Here is a 22,454-nt window from a genome sequence, read left to right as displayed (position 1 = left end):
TGTATATTAAGTGTCTTAGTAATCATTTTTGAAGACTGTCTTCCTGTTACAGTTCATGGAAAAAATGGGTCAGATTGTTAGGGCTGTGTTGTACTAATACCTTTCGACCATTTGCACAGTATATCATACCTGAGGTTTTCTGATTCTGCCTACAGGCAGTACCAAGTAGAAATTTTTACTTATTCAGTGTAAAAGTAGCATGATCATGTGTCAGAATGAACAATCCCTCTGGTAGAATGTGGATTGTTATCAAAGAAATATTTCAGGAATGCAAAAAGCTAAAACTGGCTTTCATACTTGCATTTTCTGATCTTCGTAAGCTGTAGAATGAAGTTATCCACCAAACTGCTAAATCTCTGGAACACACTCTTTTATTATTAAGCACTTTTCGTCCAACTGAATCGTTGGACTTCCTCAGATAAAATTAATTAAAAAAAAACTTCAGTTTAGATAAACCTCTAAAAAGGCCACATGACCTACATGTTACATATTTAAAGTAACACGATTAATTTCATGATAATCCATTAAACATGTGTCATTAAAACATCTTCAAGCCAGCCAAACTATCCCACCAAGATACTTTCATCAATAAAAAAAAAATAAATATATATATAAAATTCAGGATAAGCACAAAACCAAATATTTAAAACATATTCTGGTGACAATATGTGCCCAATCACCCCACCACTTATTATTCATATGTTTGAAAAAATCTAAAATATAGAAAGAAAAGAAATACATATACACACACACACACATATATATATATATATATATATATATATATATATATATATATGTGTGTGTGTCAAAATCATCTATCTAAACTTTTTAATTTTAATAGGCACATAATAAAACATTTATCATTAAGCCCAGGGTATGTACAGGCGTTAAGTCTTATTTGCCAAATAAGTTCCAGTTTCTCATGTAACAGAGAAAAAGGGCCACCCCTAGGATCATTCTTAACCTGGTCTATGACCTTAAACTTAAATTTGTGATCAGGGAAAGTAGATATATGCCTTGCTAAAGCATGTTCTTCCTTGTGCTTATTTATGCTGTACAAGTGTTCATATACTCTGTCCCTTAATCTATGATCTGTCTTCCCAATATAAAATGATGGACAGACTTTACATTTTGCCACATACACTACTGCCTTAAAGTTGCAGTTAAATTTAAATTTTATAGTTATTTTAAGACCATTAGTAACTGTACTAGTTCCTTGCTCCATTATGTTACAATATGGACAATTGCCACACTAAGCTGTGCCGGAACAACTGATACACTCTATACTCTAAGTCAAGCAGCTGTAGTATTCTAGCTATTTTGCAAGCATGACCAGGCTGTCCTAGTCATACTCTGGACATGTCAGGATTCAGTGTAAGCCTGTTCTAGGATAACATGTTTTGTGAAGCATTTGTTCAGACCGAGTCCAGATGCTGTATTTCTTAAGCAAAAAAGTGCATGTAAGTGTTTTCTGCTTGCAAATGAAATATCAATAGCTTGTCACCGGATAATGCTTCTCGGTGAAAACATATACTTGAATACAACAAAATTCATAGTACTGATCTGTACAGAACTCCAGACATGGAATCCATGAAAGGAATGAAACAATGCCCTTTGTGAGGTTTGGTCTTACTTAGTAGATAACATTTTTCAGAAGAGTTGCACCAGTGTTATGATCAATATTCATTGTGTATTACATTATCAGGGAACAGTTTGATTGTGTTCCCTGTCTTCATGTACCCACATTTATATATATATATATATATATATATATATATATATATATATATAGATAAAATATATGCATACACACACACACACACACACACACACACACACACACACATATATATATATATATATATATATATATATATATATATGCGTGTGTGTGTGTGTGTGTGTGTGTGTGCATGTATACAGTACATTTAGCCAATTCGAAATATTAAAGGGTACTAAACAGAGGTACCACCTCTCCCCATTACTCTCTGGCCTGGCTATTGAGCCTCTTGCAAATTATGTTAGAAATAATGACAGCATTAAAGGATATAAAGTGTCAGACAGATTATCCCCAAGATATAACTGTTTGCTGATGACCTACTAATAACTTCTAGTGATATTGAAAATTCAGTAGATTACCTATTATATAATCTGGACTTCTTTGCAAACATCTCTGGTCTAAAATTCAATCACAACAAAACTCAGGCACTTCTAGTGACTAAAAATGTTAGTATGAAACTTAGATCAAAAAGAGATATAAACTTGGAGGGCACGCATATTAAATATCTAGGTATTATTGAATCTAATTACAAAAAATCACTCACATCTAATTATCAACAACTTATAAACTCAATTACTAGTCTAACAGACAGTTGGAACAGACTCTTCTTCACATTTGAAGACAAACTAACTTTAATGAAAATGATACTGTTACCTAAAATCTTATTCATCGGCAAAGCTCTAATTTCTCTTCTCTGACATACCACAAGCTGGGATGAAGGAGGTATAGGGTTTCCAAATATTGATTCTTATTTAAACTCTGCATTTATTAACATAGTGTTGCTTTGGAATAATACTTCTTATACATCATATTGGAAATCAATACGTGAAGTCTTACTTCTTAATAGTAGTAGGACATTGCTTGAACCATATACTCAAATACATACAAACATTTTTATATGGATTTTAAAAATATACATTCAGAGTGAAAAGTCAAAACTTGCTCTCACAACTCTTATAAACCAAATATTGCTGCTGTTTAAAAAGCTTATGTTTTCTAACCAATTAAGAATTTATTAATATTTATGTTTCCTATTGCTTACAGAAATGAATGTTTGATAACTTTTGATACTCAGAAAATGTTAGAATTTAAGAAGGGTGATCTATTATACTGGAATCAATTTCTGTCAGCAAATAAAATAAGTTCTCCAGACTATTTGATCAGCAGATGTAGTTTGCAAAATTGCAATTGGATGGCATCCAAACTTGTAAGAATTTTATACATACTAAGCGTGTACCCTCATTAGAGGCATACAATAAGAGTAACTTAAACATCTTGGATTATATCTCAACAATTATTAATAGTTCACCCAAGAATACTTCATACATATATGTTATTTAGACAACTAGGAAATACAGTGCGGTCACCATGCAAAAGCATAAAAAGTCTTTTAATAAATACAAAGATAAGCGCTTTCGGTACACACCTTCATCAGATCTACTAAAACAAAGTAAAAGAACACTATTTAAGCTGCACATAACCAATCATTACTATACTTTCAGTCTCTGCCCTTTTAGAATAGGTTTAAGTGGGACATTACCATTTAAACCTGGAGGTTTATCTGCTTGCAGATCAATTATCCATTTAATTTCAATTGTTTCAGTCTTATTAGTCAGATCACATCCCCTTCCATTAAAAACAAGTCTTTGTAGCACCATGAATTCAAACCATGAGTAGCATTTTCTTGTACATGCTTTGCAAGGGCATTATTTAAATTTCTATTACATGTATCTCTAGCATGCTGCAAAATTCTTTCTTTAAAGCATCTACTTCGTTTGCGCACATAAAAACATGTGCATTGTTTACAGGTCACTACATAGATCAAATCCTTAGTGTTACAACCAGTGTAAGAGTATGAAGCATATGTACTATTAAAAACAGGATGCTTAAAAACATTTTCTTTCTTAATAAGGCCACATGCCTTACAATGGCCACAGGGAAAAGGACCCAAGTATTTCCCTCTTCCTGGCATCAAAATTCTTTCATTACATAACTTTTGTTTTAAATTCCTATTATTTTTAAAAAGAAAGTGTGGTTCTTCACCTTTGATACGTTGATCTATAGTCAATGACCTCCAATTATTCTTGATAACTTTACATACTTCATCCATATCACTGGTATAAGTTAATGTCACGTTGGTATGTTTATTATTAGAATATCTATTTATATTTAATTTATTCCCTATTTCCTTTCTCTATTACTATCTGAGAAATAAGGTGCACCCTTCACAGCTCTTATATCATCTTTGTTTTCTACCAGTCTACTTTTTCAGACTGTCTGAGTTTGGATTTTATCCATGCCCTATAGTGCCTTCATACCCTCACGTATGCCAGGCACAGGTCATCTCCTAGCAGTATGTCGGATACCGCATATAGTGGCAGGGCTTTGAGTCAATCCATATATATAGGGCATGTTGTTTAGGCTTTATTTCCCTTTAGTAAGGTATCTCTGTGGGCATTCCAGCTGCTGCATGAGTCTGGACAGATACATGCCAAAGGGGGCATTATATTCAATGACTGGCTTAATGAAGGCTGAGTAAAGGGAGGCTGTGCAATATAGGACTTTCTTAGAACAATAGACACATGTTGGTCAAAAGTTACATAACTGTCCACATACATTTCCAAATCCCAAACAGTTTGGCCAGCTGTGAGGAGCATTTTGTCAATGTGGTAGTTCCCTGAGGTAGATGACTTCCCAGTGGATACAATAATGTATTTCTGACATTTAGTTTCAGTCCATGATTTTGACACCAGTTATTTATTTGAGATGAAGAAGAAGAATTGAACCTTCAGCAGTGAATGTTAAAAGTCGATTCATTCCCCCATATGATAATGAATGTATCAAACAATTTTCTCAAATGTTCAATTTTTCCCATAGAACAGTTATATATGGAAATTGTTAATAAACAACAGGATGTTCAGTATAATGTAATTAAAAAAGAATGAGCTGCCTTAAAAGAATTATCTAATAGAAGAGATTTTATTATTAAGCCAGCAGATAAGGGCAATACAATGTTTATTCTTCATTTTTCTCAATATTTAAAAAATGTATATGCAACATTTGAATGATAGAATAGTTTATGATGTGAGTAATGAAAATGAATATAGACTAGCGATACAAAACTTTTTAAGTTTAATGGAAAAAGGTTGCCACTTAGGTATTTTACTAAGAAAGATTTGGATACTAAGTTTAACACAAAGGGTTGTGGTTTGGCTACCTTTTACTGTCTTCCAGAAATCCATAAAGACAGCATTAATCCTCCAGGTGGACCTATTGTGTCAGCTAGTAATTATTTTTTGGCAATATTAGGATATTTTTGCATAATTTTTTATTGCCTTATGTGGAATAGCTGCCCTCGGACATTAAAGATTACTTAGATTTTTTTTTTATCCAAGATTTCTAGAATAAAATGGAATGTTAACATGTATTTTATTTCCATTGATGTTCGAAGTTTATATACTAATATCAGACACAGAGATGGTTTAGCAGCCTCACAATATTTCTTGATGTGTAGCCCAGTATCCTGTTATATAATAGAATTATTGCAGTTTTGTCTGCTGAATAACTTTTTTAGTTTCAACAATGATATCTATCATCAACTACAGGGCACAGCCATGGGGCGGTTTTCACCCCCGTGTATGCTAACATTTTTATGGCTAAATTCGAAATGGATTATATTTATAAGAACTAATTTTTTTGTGAACATGTACTGTGCTATTATAGATACATTGATGATCTGTTTTTTTTTCTTTGTGAAAGTGGCATCAGTGGGGTCTGTGATTTTGTTGATACTATTAATAGTACTATTATTCCCACTATTATTTAGCTTTTCTACTGTGCCTGAGTGCGGAATTGTGTCAAAAGCATGGCTAGGTCAAGATATGCAATGTGTACTGTTTGCCCTTCAACTATTGCTTTAATGACCTTTTAAAAAAAATCTACCAGGTTGAGTAAGCATGACCTGCTCTTGATGAATCCAAACTGAGATGATTCCAGTATTTGGAGATTACTTATGCACCGACTGATTAATTCCATGATAAGTCTTTCCATGGTTTTGCATATGAGGCTGGTTAGACATATGGGTCTGTAATTGCATCGTTTTGTGGAAGCTCCTCCCTTATGCAAGGGGATGATTGTAGCTGTTCTCCATTCATTTGGTACAAACCCTCTATGAATGTTAAGATTGAACAGTATTGTTAGCAGTGTGGCTAAATCTTTCTTAATGCAATTTAATAATCTATATATATTAATCTATATATTGTCAGGACCCATCAATATAGTAGTTTTAGCTTTTGATATGACTTTTAGGACTTGGTCTTGTATGACAGCTGGAGATGAGACAGTTTCAGATAAATCCGGAGGGACAGAAAAAGTGGAGAGAAGGGTAAAGTTAAAGCTGAATTTGTCAGCCAGTAGCTTTGCTATCTTCAGTCTTATTGTAGGTAATGTCATTCACAATCAGCTCAGTGCATTGCTGCATTGCCCTTTTGAGATTGCAAACAGGGTATCTATTTTAGCATCTGACTTGGCTTTGGTAGATTTTATTAAGTTCCTGAATTGTTTGTTTACTTTAGTGCCTTGTTGATATTATGGTTCCACCATGTGTTTTTTTTTTTTGGGAGGGGTGCCTTACACTTGTCCCTAAGGGGTACAGCTACATGTATGCAGCTGTTTAAATGCTGGTGTTTCTCACCAGTCAATGGTTAGATTGCGTTAATCAAGTGAGTATTAAACTGATTGGCAATTGTATCATGTTGGTTTGGTGTTTTTTGGTCTAGGTTGTATTGTTTGTTCTGGATTTAGCATTTTAGTAACTGATATCCAGAAGGGTTTAGGGTTATTAGAGAGATTGTTTCACAATGTGCAGTAATAGGCTTTCTTATCTGTGGCGATGAGGTATTTAACTTTGTTTCTTAGTTGTCTGTAAGCTTGTAAATTCCTATCTGTTTTATTTTTTTGACCAAGTTTTGTATGCTTTGTCTCTCTGTTTCATGATTTGTTTAGATTCTAATGCTAGCCATGTAGCTGGGTTTCTTCTCAGTCTCTTTGGTCTAAGAGGAGTGAGGCAGTCTAGGATGTTTAGGAAGACTGTGTTAAACTGTTATAGCATCATCGATCGGAAGGCTCTTAAATGATTCCCAGTTGCATTGATTGCGTGTTTATAAAAATTTCTTTTGCAAGGTGGATATTTTTCTAACCGGGGCATAGTGGTGAGTTCTACGGTTGCTGTTTTGGTGCCTGATTGCACAGATAGGTAGGTGTTCATTTAGACTATCCATGAGAATGCCATAGCAAGAGAGAGGATATTAGTATGCAGTCCAGGATGAAATATTTGGCAGTAGTCTTGATGTACCTTGTTGGAGTAGTGATGAGTTGGTGAATTTATAAAGCTGGATATTGCTAGCTGGACTATTGCAGTTTATTGTTTGCCAGTCAATGTTAGTGTCAGCTAATATAATGGTTCCATGTGTGATTTTAGCAGAGACTCAGTAAATAAAACCGGCAAGTGAGCAGTAACACGTACAACCAGGAATTCTCCCACGAAGTATTTTAGCAGAGACCCAACACTGGACATAGATGTGCATGCAGGTGGCTTTATTTTCGGGGTAAGGATGCATGATGAGTGTATAATATCTTATAGCAACAGTGACCATTCTCACTGTTGTCCCAGTGTAATAACAGAAGGTCACATAATAGGTGGCTGTCATGTGAATGTAGAAGTGAGGAGATGAGGAGGCACTAGAGTATATATGACAGCAACAGCTTGAATTACATGTCTGTGGTCATTTGTTTTTCCACTTTCATCCCAGTCTAACATCAGTGAAACACATAAAAGGAGCGTCTCTTTTTTGAAAAGGAATAAGAAAGCAGATACTCTTCCCATATATCACTGATGTATCCTTAAAAATGCGTTTGTCTTCTCAGTTTACTGGGAGCTAGCATTTTGTCAGGTTTGAATATTAAGCCTTGAACATTTTTCTTCTGTCACTGGATCAAAATTTGGGGGAATGAGCTCTAAAATGCATCTCAGAGCATCTAGACCGTATGGTTTTAGGGTTTGTAGTGACCGTGGATCCCTTTGTCAATATCACAGCATGTATTCTTGATACTTTTACTGACAACAAATGTGATTAGGCAAAAAACTGAAACATCAGCAGCAAATAAAATGGAAAAAAAAGATTCATTATAAGAACAGTTTTCTAACATGTTAAAGCCTTAGCTAAAAATGATACTGTTTTGCTTTTAATAGTATGATAATATATGTTTATGACACCTAATCATGCCTAGTCTAAAATAATAGATCCATTAGGCCGTGGGAGAGCAGGTAGGTGTAGGGAATGGGATGGGGTGGAATCAGGGTACACAACAAAATGGTCTAAAATACACTCCATAGTTTCTAAGGCCAGCCCTGCCTGCTAGACCCCTAATAAGTGACTGAGCTCTGCCACAAGACCATGAGATAGGACATATGAAGCTGACAGAGTGACAACTGCAGGGTAGGTGAAATGTGTATGACAGGAAGCCATGTGACCCTTTGCTAACAGCTTATCAGCTCTATAGGGCAGAAATGGCTGTTTGTCACAATCTTAATTCCTTGGTTGAAAAATCACTTACCTGAGAAGACTTGCATCCATAGGGAAGCATTATGCAAAAAAATAAGAAGTAAATTAATTGGTATAGTAAATGAAAGTAGTACTTAGGACAAAAGGAAAACAAAACAAAAGTATACCTTTTTGGAATATACAGCTATGTGTGTCCTGTGTGGATAGTCACCTATTAAAGCTGGTGTTAGTATAGCAGAGACATGCCTGCTTATATTATTAAGATGTTAAGCAGAGTGACAATTAAGAATTTTTGCCAAAAAGCAGAAAGCTGCTGCATAAATAACAAAAAAAATCTGTCTGGATCAGAGAAAGGATGAAGTAGTAGGAGAAAGCACTGTATTACAAAGACATGTGTGATTCATAAAGACAGGTAGTGTGAAGGAAGTGGTGCAGTGCAGACAGGCAGGAGCTTTGTTTGATATGATGCTGGCACAGGTAGGCGGATAAATGATTATCATTGTGAAAGATGTTGATGCCACTGTCCTGTAATGCTGGGCTATATGATTGCTCATGTGTTAGACCCTGCAAATTTCACAAACTCAAACCATAAAGGTTAACAAAAGTTCCTCTACCTATGTAGCACCATATCTGCACTTGATACCAGTGACAATATTTGTGTTGTTTCCTGAAGTGTCCTCACTGTGCTACCTGTTCCATCAAACATAGACTAGAAATCTGATATTTTTAATGAAAAAATAATTTCCTAAATATTTGGTTACATTGCTGTTATTGCTATTATTTCTTCTTAATGGTATTAGAGTTTGAAGTTTTGCTGTTAACTTTTACTGCAGAAGTTATTTTTTTATTTTAATAAATCAGTCTGTGTACTAAACTGAGTGCATTCATCTGGCCTGGAACTTGTGGTGTGAGGTCTGGTTTGTTCTACAGTGTGATGCTTTACACTGCTGTCATGATGAAGCTCAGTTCATGTCCTTGATGACATGGTGGTTGTTTGACTGCAGCAGTGGGACTTCCAGCCCTGTTACTTTATAAGTTGCCCAAGCGCTCAGTAGAAAAACAGCTTTCCATACCTCTCACCCTCCGACAGCAAGAATTCTGGACAAAGCCGTAACTAAAAGTGGGACAAAGGCCCAAAAGTAGGGTCAATTTTTAAATATTGTTCTTACAAACATAAAAAGTTGATAGAATAACAGGTTTTGCATTAGCGTGAAATTTCTGAATGGTGTGAAGTCTGAAACTCAAATGTCTGTCCTTATTTTCTGACTTCAGTCTTTAATGATTACCCACTAATTTGCCAGAAAATCACAATTTTATGAAAACTGTACCAAAAATATGATGCAAAAATCTGGACATTTCGCACAAATCTGTACAGGTTTGAGGTATGCAGCTTTCATGCTGACCTTTCCTGTAACTTCTGAGCTCAGCTGTTTGTTCTTGTAGATTAAAGATTTTAACTTGTTACTAGGCATGTTCCAACAACAGCACTTCTTCGGAAACTACTGCAGTGTGTATTTATCACCCTCATATGGAACCATTGAGTAAAGAGAAAAAAATACCTAAAAGTACCTTTATACTGTTGAATATTGAAATTCGGAGCAGTGTGAGATTTACTTTTTCATAGGTGAAGTGAGTTATATTACTAGGCCACAAGGCTAATACAGAGTTATTGGAAGCAAAAATTGCAATGTGAACAAAGAGCTGTAATAGTTTAGTAATTGTCTTAGTAACAAAATCTACAAGGGACAGAAGATACCTCTGGTAAAGCCTCCTTTGATGCTGATTTTGCAGCAATGAGCAAATGTAAGCTTTTGTGCTGATAAATTCTACACTTGCTAACCTAAATGACAACAAACACGATTATTGCAGCAGTCTGTACAATTGACAGTAAGTTATTGCGACTTTAATCTTTGTACAGTTTATTATGAATTCAAGAAGGAGCAGATTGTGCTGTGTTTTTATCCCAGTGGTTTCTGGGTGCATGGACTATTTATTTCTATTCTGAGATAATACATCAAAACAAGCTACTTAATCTTTGTTCTCATTTTCTTTCACTGTCAGCAGTATTAAGCTTTGCTCTTGAAGATTGTTGAAGCAGATGTTTGCTTCATTCTTAATCTTGTAGTGACACAGTTAAGGGAAAAAATATCTGCTCACATTAAAATACTTGCAAATCACTTTTCTCAGTATTAAGTACCTGCGAGGGTGGAAAGACGTTTACTGGTTTGTGTTGCTCATCATTTGACACTAACAACGTTATAGCTGGTACCATGATGCTGTATGTCAAAGGACAGGTAGAACTAGCTGAAAAAGAACAGGATTTAGATTTTTTTGCATGATTATAATGTATTTAAGGCATTACAACATAATGTGGCCAACCTGCTAACATTATGCTTGTGTTATTTTTTCTTTCCCCTGCAGTGTTCATGACCTAGGTTCAAATGTGAGCCTAGCCTATTCATACGGAAGTCACAAAGGAGGCTTTCCTGTCCATTCTGTGACTGCTGTCTGTTTCCGTAGAGTAAAACCCATTCGTGGCATCACACTAGTCAACTCACAGACATTAGTGGCAGGTGGTTTTCTTACAGCAGAGGATACATGCTGTCATTGCATGTTTCACTACAGATACCACTTCACTATTACCACACATAGTGCCACAATTACCACTGCACTATTACCAGACATAGTGCCACAGATACCACTGTTACCTGTTTGTCTACCAACAACAAAAAAAAAACATGAAAGTAATGATGTTATGCTGTGGCAGTTAAGATAAATGGGAGAGTCTAGCAATCTGCTTCACTCTAAAGCTTCCAAAACTTTACCTTAATGTTGAAAAAGAGTCACCTGTTCTGGATCACTGAGCGTCTTACATGATCAGCAGTAATAATGCACAAATATGACAGTTCAGTACTCATTTATTAGTAATTTCTTAATTACTAAGCAAGTGTCTGTAACTTAAATTGGGCATCAGAAAGTTTTCTGTATCGGTTAAGTGTAGTGCTAGAATGCTGGTCATATTGTTAAATTATCTGTAGACTACAAAAGCGAGTGCAGAACTGACATGTCAGGTAGTCTGCCACTATTACTTTTGACACCGTATGTTAATTTACACACCCACCATATTAAACACATAGGCTATACTGCATAGCACTGCCTTACAGAGCATCTCCAGTCAGACACACCTATTTAAATTGTTTCATGGCAAGTGCAAAGGAAGCAGTTTTACATACAGGTTTCTAATAAGTGTAAATGCATAAGTGTGTGTACATAATGCTTTGCTTAGCTTGTTGATTTTTTTTTATTTAAACTTAAGTTGACAGTGAACTGTGGAATGGAGCGATTGTAACCATTATAGCTCTTTGCTACAGTTTTGTTTCTTGGTACAAATTTGCATGGCCAAAGAGCTATTTGTTTTATTGCTCAACTCCGAGACTCTTTCTATTTGGTTTGAAGTTTCAAACAGGTGGGGGGTGAAATGGAGATATTGCCCAGGGAGCTAACTAGCCATGCATAATCAAAGATTCAAAGATTCAAGATTCAAAGAATCATAACGCATAATCATAAAGCATGTTAGAATTATTGTGTGTAGATATGGCTTATTTTGATTTTGGTAAGGCATTTGATTGTGTACACATAGGTATTTAGTCAGCTAAAGGAAAATGCTGCAGGTTAAATAGTGATAGGCTGGGTTAGGGACTTGTAGTCCATTTGTTGTGTGTGCGTGTGTGTGTGTGTGTGTGTGTGTGTGTGTGTGTGTGTGTGTGTGTGTGTGTGTGTGTGTGTGTGTGTGTGTCTGTGTGTGTGTGCTTGTACACTGTCATTGTATTAAATCAACTGTTAATGGATATTCCCTTTAAGTTTGAGAATAATATTAACCTGTTGGTTGATGACCTATTTATCAGATGTGTGAGCTGGTCCAGAGACCCTTTTTGGCCAAACATGGGACAAAGGGAGCTGTAGTTAATAAAAACAGCAGAAAGTGTAATGGGATTACAGGCTGACTTCCCTGATTGTTGTGCAGTCATAGACAGTACAAAAAAGCATCTACATTGCAAGACGTGTTTATGTTTCAGACTTGTCACTGTCATTAAGGCAAGATGGTCCATCAGCATGTTTCTTTTTAATGAAGTTTATATATAATATCTGCATCTTATACATATTTAGAAACTGTTTAAACTGTCCAGCATCAGTGTTTATAATTGTCATTTTCTGAGTATAATAAATAAGGAAAATTCAGCAGGCATTGCTAGTAGTGCAAAGAGGCTTTAGCAATCATCATCTTCTTTCAGCTGTTCCCGTTAGGGGTCGCCACAGCAGATCACCTGTTTCCATTTCTTCCTGTCCTCTGCATCTTGCTCTGTCACACCAACAACCTGCATGTCCTCTCTCACCACATCCATAAACCTTATCTTAGGCCTTCCTCTTTTCCTGTTACCTGGTAGCTTCATCCTTAGCATCTTTTTCACAATATACTCAGCATCCCTCCTCAGCACATGTCCAAACCAACGTAATCTTGCCTCTCTAGCTTTGTCTCCAGACCTTCCAACCTGGGCTGACCCTCTAATATACTTATTCCTAATCCTGTCCACCCTCATCACAGTCAGTGCAAATCTTAAAATCTTTAACTCTGCCACATCCAGCTCAAACCCCTGCCTTTTTGTCAATGCCACTGTCTCCAACCCATATAACATAGCTGGTCTCACTACCCTCTTGTAGTCCTTCCCTTTCACTCTTGCTGGTACTCGTCTGTCACAAATCACTCCTGACACTCTTCTCCACCCACTCCATCATGCCTGTACTCTCTTCTTCACCTCTCTTCCACACTCACCGTTACTCTGAACTATTGACCCCAAGTATTTAAACTCATCCATCTTCGCCACCTCTACTCCTTGCATCCTCACCATCTCTCCAGGGTGTCCTCCACCTGTTCCCTACTCTCACTACAGATCACAATGTCATCTGCAAACATCATAGTCCATGGGGACTCCTGTCTGATCTCGTCTGTCAACCTGTCCATCACCATTGCAAATAAGAAAGGGCTCAGAGCTGATCCTTGATGTAACCCCACCTCCACCTTAAATGCATCCATCACTCCCACCGCAGACCTTACCGCTGTCACACTACCCTCGTACATATCCTGTATAAATTGGTTGGAGGTTTATTTATTTGTCATTTAGTTAGCAATTTCCCATGAATTCCTCAGTTGGCTGGTGTGTCAGCTTGTCTCTGAATGTATTACAGTCATTAATAGTATGTGTTTTGGGAGAACATGTTGTGAAGCAGGGGTAGTTTTAATAAATGTTTTTTCACCCATGGAAAGGTTGAATTTTTGGCCATGATTTGTAATTGTAATTGATATACACAACATATCGGAGTCTTGTGCAGTTCACAAAACATGGTAGGCAATGTGGTGAAACCAGATAAATTAGTATGTACATGGAAGGCCCAGTTATGGCTGAAATGTTACCTGGAATACTCTGGTTACAGAAAAGGTACACAGACTAAAGTTCATGCCAACATCCATGAACTGCAGACTACAGTCTTTAGTGGAGAGACACATTTACTTAAATGCAGACCAACAAGACCATTGGTGGGGTAAGGGATATTCCTAATATCCCAACAAAAATTATGTTGTGCTTAGATGAATATGGCTGCAGGACAACATTTAAGTATTGCCAGTCCCTATTTCATAGTAAGGAATGTAAATATAAGGACAAACTGAATCCCTGACAAACTGTTCAGCATACAATGACTTTGTGATACAAACAGCCATCTTGTTGGCCCCCAAATACAAGCATATCAGTGTTTCTGCTAGTGTAAGCTTATGCTGTGATGGGACTCTTTCATTTCCATAACATGATAATAATCCCTGCTCTGCATACATGGTAAATGAGGAAGGAAGGTTTTATGAATTACTCTATACCATATTCATGGAGTAAGAAACATCTGGATACTGTGGGAGTCAGTGACTGTTGCTAATCGGAGGTTGATGTAACATTACCCAGTGCCACAGTACTGCTGAACACCTTAGTAAATCCTTTGTAAAGTATACAACAATAAGTACAGGATGGCTATAATGAACTTCAGTCCTGCCACAAGGTCTTTCCAAGGTTCATAGTTTTAGTAGACTTACGAATCCAAGGCACACTTGGAAACAGTTGTAATAGTGAATTTCCTGGTGTCAAGAAAACAGATGTGAAGAACTGCCTACTTTTTTGATCCCATCAACCTCCAACATACATTTCAGCATGGTGCATGAACAGTTTACACCACTGATTGGTGGGACTTCCACCTTTAAGCAGCTTCTCAGCAGCAGCGTGATTAATTTCTATAAACTGTACAACTGTCCATTGGTATGTGACATGTCATGACCATGTTCAGATTGTGAAACTGTGCATAATGGCCACGAATCAGCAAGCCTGTTGATATAGTGCACATACCTCATTATTTACTATATGTACGGGGTAGTTCTTCTCTTTCATTTATTTTTATTTATTTGGATGGAATAAGCACAATCTTGTTTTCATGAACCAAAACACATAGAAACATATAAGTTGCATAAAAGAAGAATAACTATCAAACACAAAGTATTTCTTTAGTAATTTCTTATACAGTAATATGTATACAGTAACTATGATTCAAAGAATTCTGCATACATAAATACACTGGCAATAAAAAAATAAAAAAATGCAGTGAATATTCAGATCTGTACTTCATAACAATAAGAATAACCCATAAACAATACTGATTAGAAGTAGTTTTAATAGCAGAAGGCTTAAACAAATTAACAAAATCAACAATATTTAGCTTGTGGTGCACTTTTACGCCAAAGTAACCACTTATATATTTAATTCTACCAGCTAAACAAGGCTCATCTGATAGGGAGTATAAAAAGGGTGCACCCACGAATGAGAATTGCACACAAATCTTAAAATAGAATGATAAATATAAATTTTCATAAGAGTTTGTCAACAACCAGAAAATATCAGGAGGTTACAAGAAAACACAGAAACCTAATTTTACTATAACAAAAAGATTTAAAGTTATGCAAGTGAACCAACTGAATAAATGTTTTTTATTTTTCCTCAACTGGCTTTAACTGCCTGTCAAGAACAATACCTAAATAGCAAAAGAAAGATGTCTGCTCTGTCTTAGAGCTGTTATCCCCAGAATTAGAAATTTTTGGTGGTATTCGAAAAAAAAAATATCCCTTTTGCTTTGGACATATTTCTTATGCGATGGCTGTCAGGAAACCATTGAGGTAATTTGGAGACATCACTCTGAAATAATATGACTGAGAATCAGTGCTAGAGTAGAGTAACAAGTCAGTACATTACAGCATTAATTTCTAATTGAAATTCAAAGGGACCGATAATTAAGAGTAGCAATGGAAATGAAAGGGGACAAAAAGGAATTCTTGAAGAGCTCCTATTGTGTTAGCAGAGTTAGAAGAGTAAGAATCTCTTACCTTGGTGATGTTAATTATATTAGATTAGTAAGATATACCCATAAGAAATATTAGAACAAGCAAACTTTTTAAAGGGGCTGATATGTTATTATGGCTGATATAATCCAAAGCATCAGGGTAATCAATAAAGCATGCAATATATATAGGAAGTACCATAAGTATCCTAAATCAGTTAAAGTAATGCCATTACAGCAGTGATATTGGAGTATTTCTGTCTAAATCCATGCCAGCCATCTTCTAATGTATGCTGCTTTCCAAGTAACCTATCAATTATTTACAAAGCCATGTTCCAAGCAACAATTAGAAAATGCTGTTAATAACTTAATTAGATGACAGTTCTTTAATTCATCTTTAATGGGGTTTTTTTATAAACTGACAGTTGCTGGCTATTGTTAATAGTAGGAGAAATTTAAGTGAAGAGAAATTTTATAAATTAGTAACTGATCAAACCAAATACTGTAATAAATTTTTTAGCAAATTATTAGTCAGTACTATCACGACCTATTGACCTTGCTTTACTGGACACAACTGCCTAATATAACTCCTCGTGGGTCAACAACAAAAAGAAAAAAAATAGAGACATTTTCAAAATCATTAGGATTCACATTAACTCTAATCATTTACTTTTATTAAACAAGTTGGTAAATTCCATAGTTATTGAGGAACTCAGTAGCTCTACAGAGTCTTTTAAGGGGAGGGGCTAGAGATTAGGGGAAAATCATCAGCATGAGTGGTCATTGAATAAGCTGTGAAAACTTAGGGAAAATAAGGTTAATCTGAAGACTGAGCCTTAAACTTTTGTCTAAAATGCTTCCTTGTCTGATAAAAAGTTTGAGTTAATGATCCAAAAATCTTCTTTATAGATGGGAAGAGAGCCATTTTATTCCTTCTTCACCAAATCAAGTATGATCAAGATTACTGTAAATAGTAATAGTGTGTGGACCACAATCTCAAAAGCTTTTTGTCAGATTAATGTCACTTGCTTATGTGAGGTTTATTTTTTCCATGTCCAAATACATTTTATCAGTAGCTGTAGAGGCAGCTGTGGTTGTATTGCATCCTATTGTCTGAAGCCACGTTTGCTGTTTGCTAAGATGGTGTATTCTGTTATGTAGTCAACCAGTTGTTCATGTACTATTTTTCTAGAACCTTTTTGAGAAACGTGTATTGGGTCTTGGTATAAAGCCTATTGGGTGACTGCACACAGGTATTTAGCAGTGTGTGGTTGCATATGACTATTTCCAGCCATGGTTTGTGTATGTGTGCATGGCCTTAGTAATGTGTGCAAGTGCCATGGACATAAAATTAGGTGGAATTTATTGTCCTGATATTTTAAAATGGTCTAAATTTTGGAGTTGTTGGACTTCTTTGTTTTTCAGTGTTCTTTAATGAATATTTGAGAGACCTAACAGACTGCAATTCGTTTACCTTAGGCTACAAAGCAGGCATCCACACTTTTGAAAATGAAAATAATACGCTGCACATGACATTTTCTGTTGTGGGAATAAATATACTTTTCTTTATTCACAATGAAATCACCCCAGCACCTCAGCACAATGCCTACTAGGGGGATTCAATAAAGCCTACACTAATTGTACACTAAGTGTACTGTCCCGAGTGAACAGACAACACAGACTTAACTCGCACCTTCTTTCTCCTAATTTTAGTTTTTCTACCGATATTCTTGCAGCTTTAAACACTGACAGGGATTCATAAAGGTTACCTCAAAGTGTAGACTACATGTACACTTAATGTAGTCTTTCTGAGTGACTAGAAAGCACAAAAAATGTGATAAGAATTTTATTGAATACATAGTGTGTACACTTGGTGTACACTTAGTGTAGGCTTTATTGAATCTGGTCCAATGTGTCAAGAAGCCTTATAGTAAACCTATTAGAAATAATTCTTAAAGACACAGTTCCACTTCTCATAACAGTTGCACCACCAAACCATATATCACTAATACTACTAACTTTGCAGTTACACTCTTACCAAAATGTATAAGAAACAATATAGTATGTCTGCAGTTTCATGGGAGCAATTAGCTAATAAAACAACTCAGTTTAGTAGTAAAAATTGCCATTATTTTGTTTCCCTGCTAGTTACTACAATTTTCTATGAATCAGATTCACTTATAACTTTTACTTAAAGTGTATTGAAAACATTTATTTATTTATTTAAATTTGTTTACTGGGGTAGAACATTAATCAAACAATGTCCAATTACAAGGTCAACCCGGATTACATCCTGATGTAACAAAACAATTTACAGTATACAAATAAAAATGGTATACATTTATGAGTAAGCACAAAAAATCTGTAAACAATGTATACATAGAAGATATAAAAAACAAATATATGTACATTTACATAATTGGAATAGAAAAGGGAGAATAGAGTTATAGTAGGAGAAGAAAAAACAGTGGTGGAGATATGGCTACCAACAGCTAGGTTATGAAAGCTAATAGAAACCAGTAAGATGAAAGTGGGGGCTAGACTATGCATAGTAGGTTATAGAAGTACTGGTTTAGTAATATGAAATACAGTTTAGGATTTGTGAGTTCATCAGGTGGATCAGGTATGTGGGCGTTAAAGGTATTATGGGGTTGGAAACATTCTCAAGCACCTTTGTTTTATAATTAATTTAATTTCTAATTGCATTCCTAATATTAAAGTTGAAAGTAATGTCACAAAAAATTAAATTAACAACATGCTGCTTGATTGTTTTAGTATCACTATTTAATCACATTTTCTATAAGCACTTTCACTGCAAGATGTCATGGTAGGCATTGGACAATGATTTGCATATATCTGTAAAGCATTATGGGTAGTCAAAGCCAACTTACTTCTTTGAAATAGCAACTTCCATCTTACATTGTAGTTTTACTACCTAATCTTTGCATATGTTAAATTTCAGTGTCAGGTATTCTTCATACAAAACCTAGTTGACAGCTTAGCTTTCTGGGAGGCAAGAAATACCTTCTGATGCATTTTACACAGAAAATTAGTGGCCTGTGTATAAATTTAAGCAGTGAGGCAGTTTAGATTAAGCGTTTTGTGATGTCATGGTAGGAGTTTTCAGTTCCCAGAAAAAGTTCAGGGGGCATTCGTTTGCAACAAAATTAGATATAAAAAGCAATGTTTTTTTGCGTCATTTGTTACTGTATATGGTAAGGAGGTCATACTCATCTTCAAGGATTTGTTACTTACATTTGCATCAGAAAATGAATGGTGCAGTTTAATCATAAATAAAGCACTATGGTGGTAGCACCTGGTACAGTGTCTTTGGAAAAACTGTGTCAACTTTTATTATAAGCTTAACTTTCAAAACATTCAGGGCCCTTACCTTATCTCCCTTGAGGTACATAAGTAGCTCTTAATGTTACTAATTTAAAAACATTAGCCTTCCTATGATGAAATTCATCAAGGTGAACTGTTATACTGCATTGAAGATTAAGAGTACATAAGTTTTATAAATAATGTTGGATATACATTTTAATTATTCTGTTTTTTTGACCAATGTACCATGTTGAAGGAATGCAAATACAAACAGCTCTTAACCTTTTATCTCCAGAACGTGTAACACTACCTCTTATAATGTGGAACAAATGGGCAAAATATGGAGCACTTAGTAAAAGATTACTAATAACTTCAGCTAGGAAGCTCACAGACTGGTTAAATGTGTTACTTTACATTTACAAAAAGTTGTTTTGATGAATTAATATCATTCATTATTGTTTACTATTGATATCAGTTAAAAAGATCCTTAACACTGAATGTGTGACAGACACTATCAGTGGGAAAAGACGAGAAACATGTTCTTTTCAAGACTCAGTATGAGGAATGTTCCCTGTACTAAGAAGTATGCAAGCACAACAGATTTCTATACTGACTTCTTACTCAGTTCTACATGAAAATGAACCCATCAACTTTCAGTTACCTTGGGGCAGACAGCGTATCCGTGATACATGTGCATAGTTAAAAACCTTTGTTTGTTTGGTAGCGTAACATAAATACAAACACTTCCCAGGGAACTCCTGTATGACAAAATTGGCAGAGAAGGCAAAACATTCTTTGAAAAGGAATCTGATTCCACAATTCGTCATATTTTAAATAATATCTCTGAACTAGTTAGAAAACGTTGTAGGTTTAATAACACAAAATATCTTATTCTGATCTGATATAATAAGATGATTGCCTTCCATCCTCATTTCCACTTAGTGAGTCATGCCCAGGGACTCCATTTTCCATTTTCCTATAAAACACCAGAAAGTCCTGAATTTGGACTGCATGACTAATGGAAAAATGTGGGCTTTTCAGGGAATTTGGCATTTTAGGCGACAACAGGCATTCACACACCGCAACCTGTATTTCTTGTCAGATTTGCTACTTAAATATTTTTATACAGAATCTGCTTTAATTTTCCATATATCTGTCTATCTATAGGATTTGGGTTTGGGAGGGTTTCCTAATGGTTAAGGTGTTTGCCTTACAAACACAAGGTACAGGGTTTGAATCTCACAAGGAATAACTGGCTAGGCTTAAAATGGCTCACAAGGGCAGTTAGCCTAGTACTAACCTATGAACCTATGAACCTATATGTACAGATACACAAATGCACACACATATGTATATACATATATGTAAACATACATACATATATGGATCTACGTCAGATTATCGCAGTTCCAAAACTTCGAAATTCATATGGCTGAGACCTATTTTTTTGCAGGGAGCAGATGCCCTGCATTCCTTGGAGAGGCTGTGCCCCACACATCCCCTGCTAATTATATACACTAACTCTGAGATCACACAGCTGTGGGGTAAAGGCAAATTCCCTTTCCTTGGTAAAATGTGATCTCATACAAAAGACTACCAGCATAAACTCCATTGTAAAGAACATTTGCCCATGTGAGCATTTTTTTTTTTCAGCACCAAAAAGTGTTCGATCATACGAGTGTTTGCTCTTTTGGGTTGTAACCATGTATACATATGTATACGTATGTACACATAATGTACATATCTATATATGTATATACGTATGCCTATACCTATATATAGAAATAGCGATGTATATATATATATATATATATATATATATGTGTGTGTGTGTGTGTGTGTGTGTGTGTGTATATATATATATATATATATATATATATATATATATTCACTTTATAATCTCGAAATACTAAAATATCAAATTTCAGTATCTCGAGACTATAAAGCCGAAAACTCACATACCCGAAAACCAAAACGCGAAATTCAAAACAGCGAATGTCAGCAAAACACAACACCACACATACTGGTGGCTGTGCTTTAACAACTCTATCAAAATAAACAATTTACATATCAATACAACTGACAAATCTTAATAGAAAATAAGAAGTCCTGGAGTTTCTGTCTTATCCATCCATAAGATGGGCATTGTCCAGGAACTGTCTCAAATGGCACGAGTATTGATATTGACTGTTTTCAAAACTCATGTCTTCTCCCATTGGGCCATAACCAGGCTGGCAAATTTGAGGGTGCACACAAGTCTCCCATTGGGCCATAGCCATGTTGGCAATGTTCAGGGTGCATGCCACCCCATTGCTACCCCTGTAACTGGTTTATAAAATTCATGATTGAAATAAAATTGTCCATTATTTCCATTAAAGTGGTAACATGTATTTCATCGTCTGCCAGTTCCATTAAAGTGGTAACATGTATTTCGTCATGATCATTGTCTGCTATTGAGTTTGTTTCAAGCCAAACAAGACCCAATGCATGGGGGAATCATCAAATACAAGTCAGTTTGTCATGGATAGCATATTTGTCACTAGCATTAATTCTTAAAATGCTGTGAGTCCTTACATGTGTAAGTTTACTTAAACTACCTTTCAACATGTAATATATTTAGCAGTGAAATAGGTTTTGAAATGTGTAGCATCAACAATTGGCTTCAGTGGGGGTTGAAAGATTGTGTAATTGAGGAATATCCAAGCTACCAGCTGTAGCTGGCTTAGTATTAAATCTCAACGTCTCCTTTGGGTCTATATCAGCATATCTAATGCTGAAAACACCGAATGCAATGTAATTGAACTGAAATGTTTGAAATCTCGAGAGCGAACTGACAGAACATCATTTTCTTTCCCAGGGGAAAAAATTGTTTTCCGTACAAGTTTTTTCAATACTTTAAAGACAGAAGTGAGGGGCTGTGCCCCACACACCCTACTTAAATATACCAACTCTGAGATCGCACCACAGTGGAGGAAATGGCAAACTCCAATCAATTTATGTTGGGAGGGTGGCCTAATGGTTAAGGTTTTTGCCTTACAAACAAGGTGCAAGGTTTGAGCCTCAAGGGATAATTGGCTAGGCTTAAAATGGTTCGCAAGGGCAGTTAGCCTAGTACTAATCTATGAACCTATGAACCTATGAACAAACACAAATACACGTACATCCCGATACTACAATAAAGCCAAACAAAACACACAAACGCTGTGCCCCCCCCCCCACACCCACGCTACTTATATGTACTAACTCCGAGGTTGCACTAAACACTGAAAGACAAAATAACCCACCACCACACATTCTATACACCCCTTGCACAAACACACATCACATACATACAAACACCACCACTCTCAACACTAACA

General features: G+C 35.7%; 1 protein-coding gene across 2 annotated transcripts in view; it reads left to right on the top strand.

The window, feature by feature from the left end:
• Positions 1-22,454, top strand: part of PLPPR1 (phospholipid phosphatase related 1) — a 2,199,975-nt gene that overhangs the window by 70,350 nt on the left and 2,107,171 nt on the right. The gene's annotated exons all lie outside the window — the stretch shown is intronic.

The sequence above is a fragment of the Protopterus annectens genome, chromosome 4.part0, assembly GCF_019279795.1.
Source record: "Protopterus annectens isolate FY-2018-M chromosome 4.part0, PAN1.0, whole genome shotgun sequence".
NCBI lineage: Eukaryota > Metazoa > Chordata > Ceratodontiformes > Protopteridae > Protopterus > Protopterus annectens.
The sequence above is the reverse complement of the archived record's forward strand: the minus strand, read 5'-3'. Positions and strand labels throughout refer to the sequence as shown.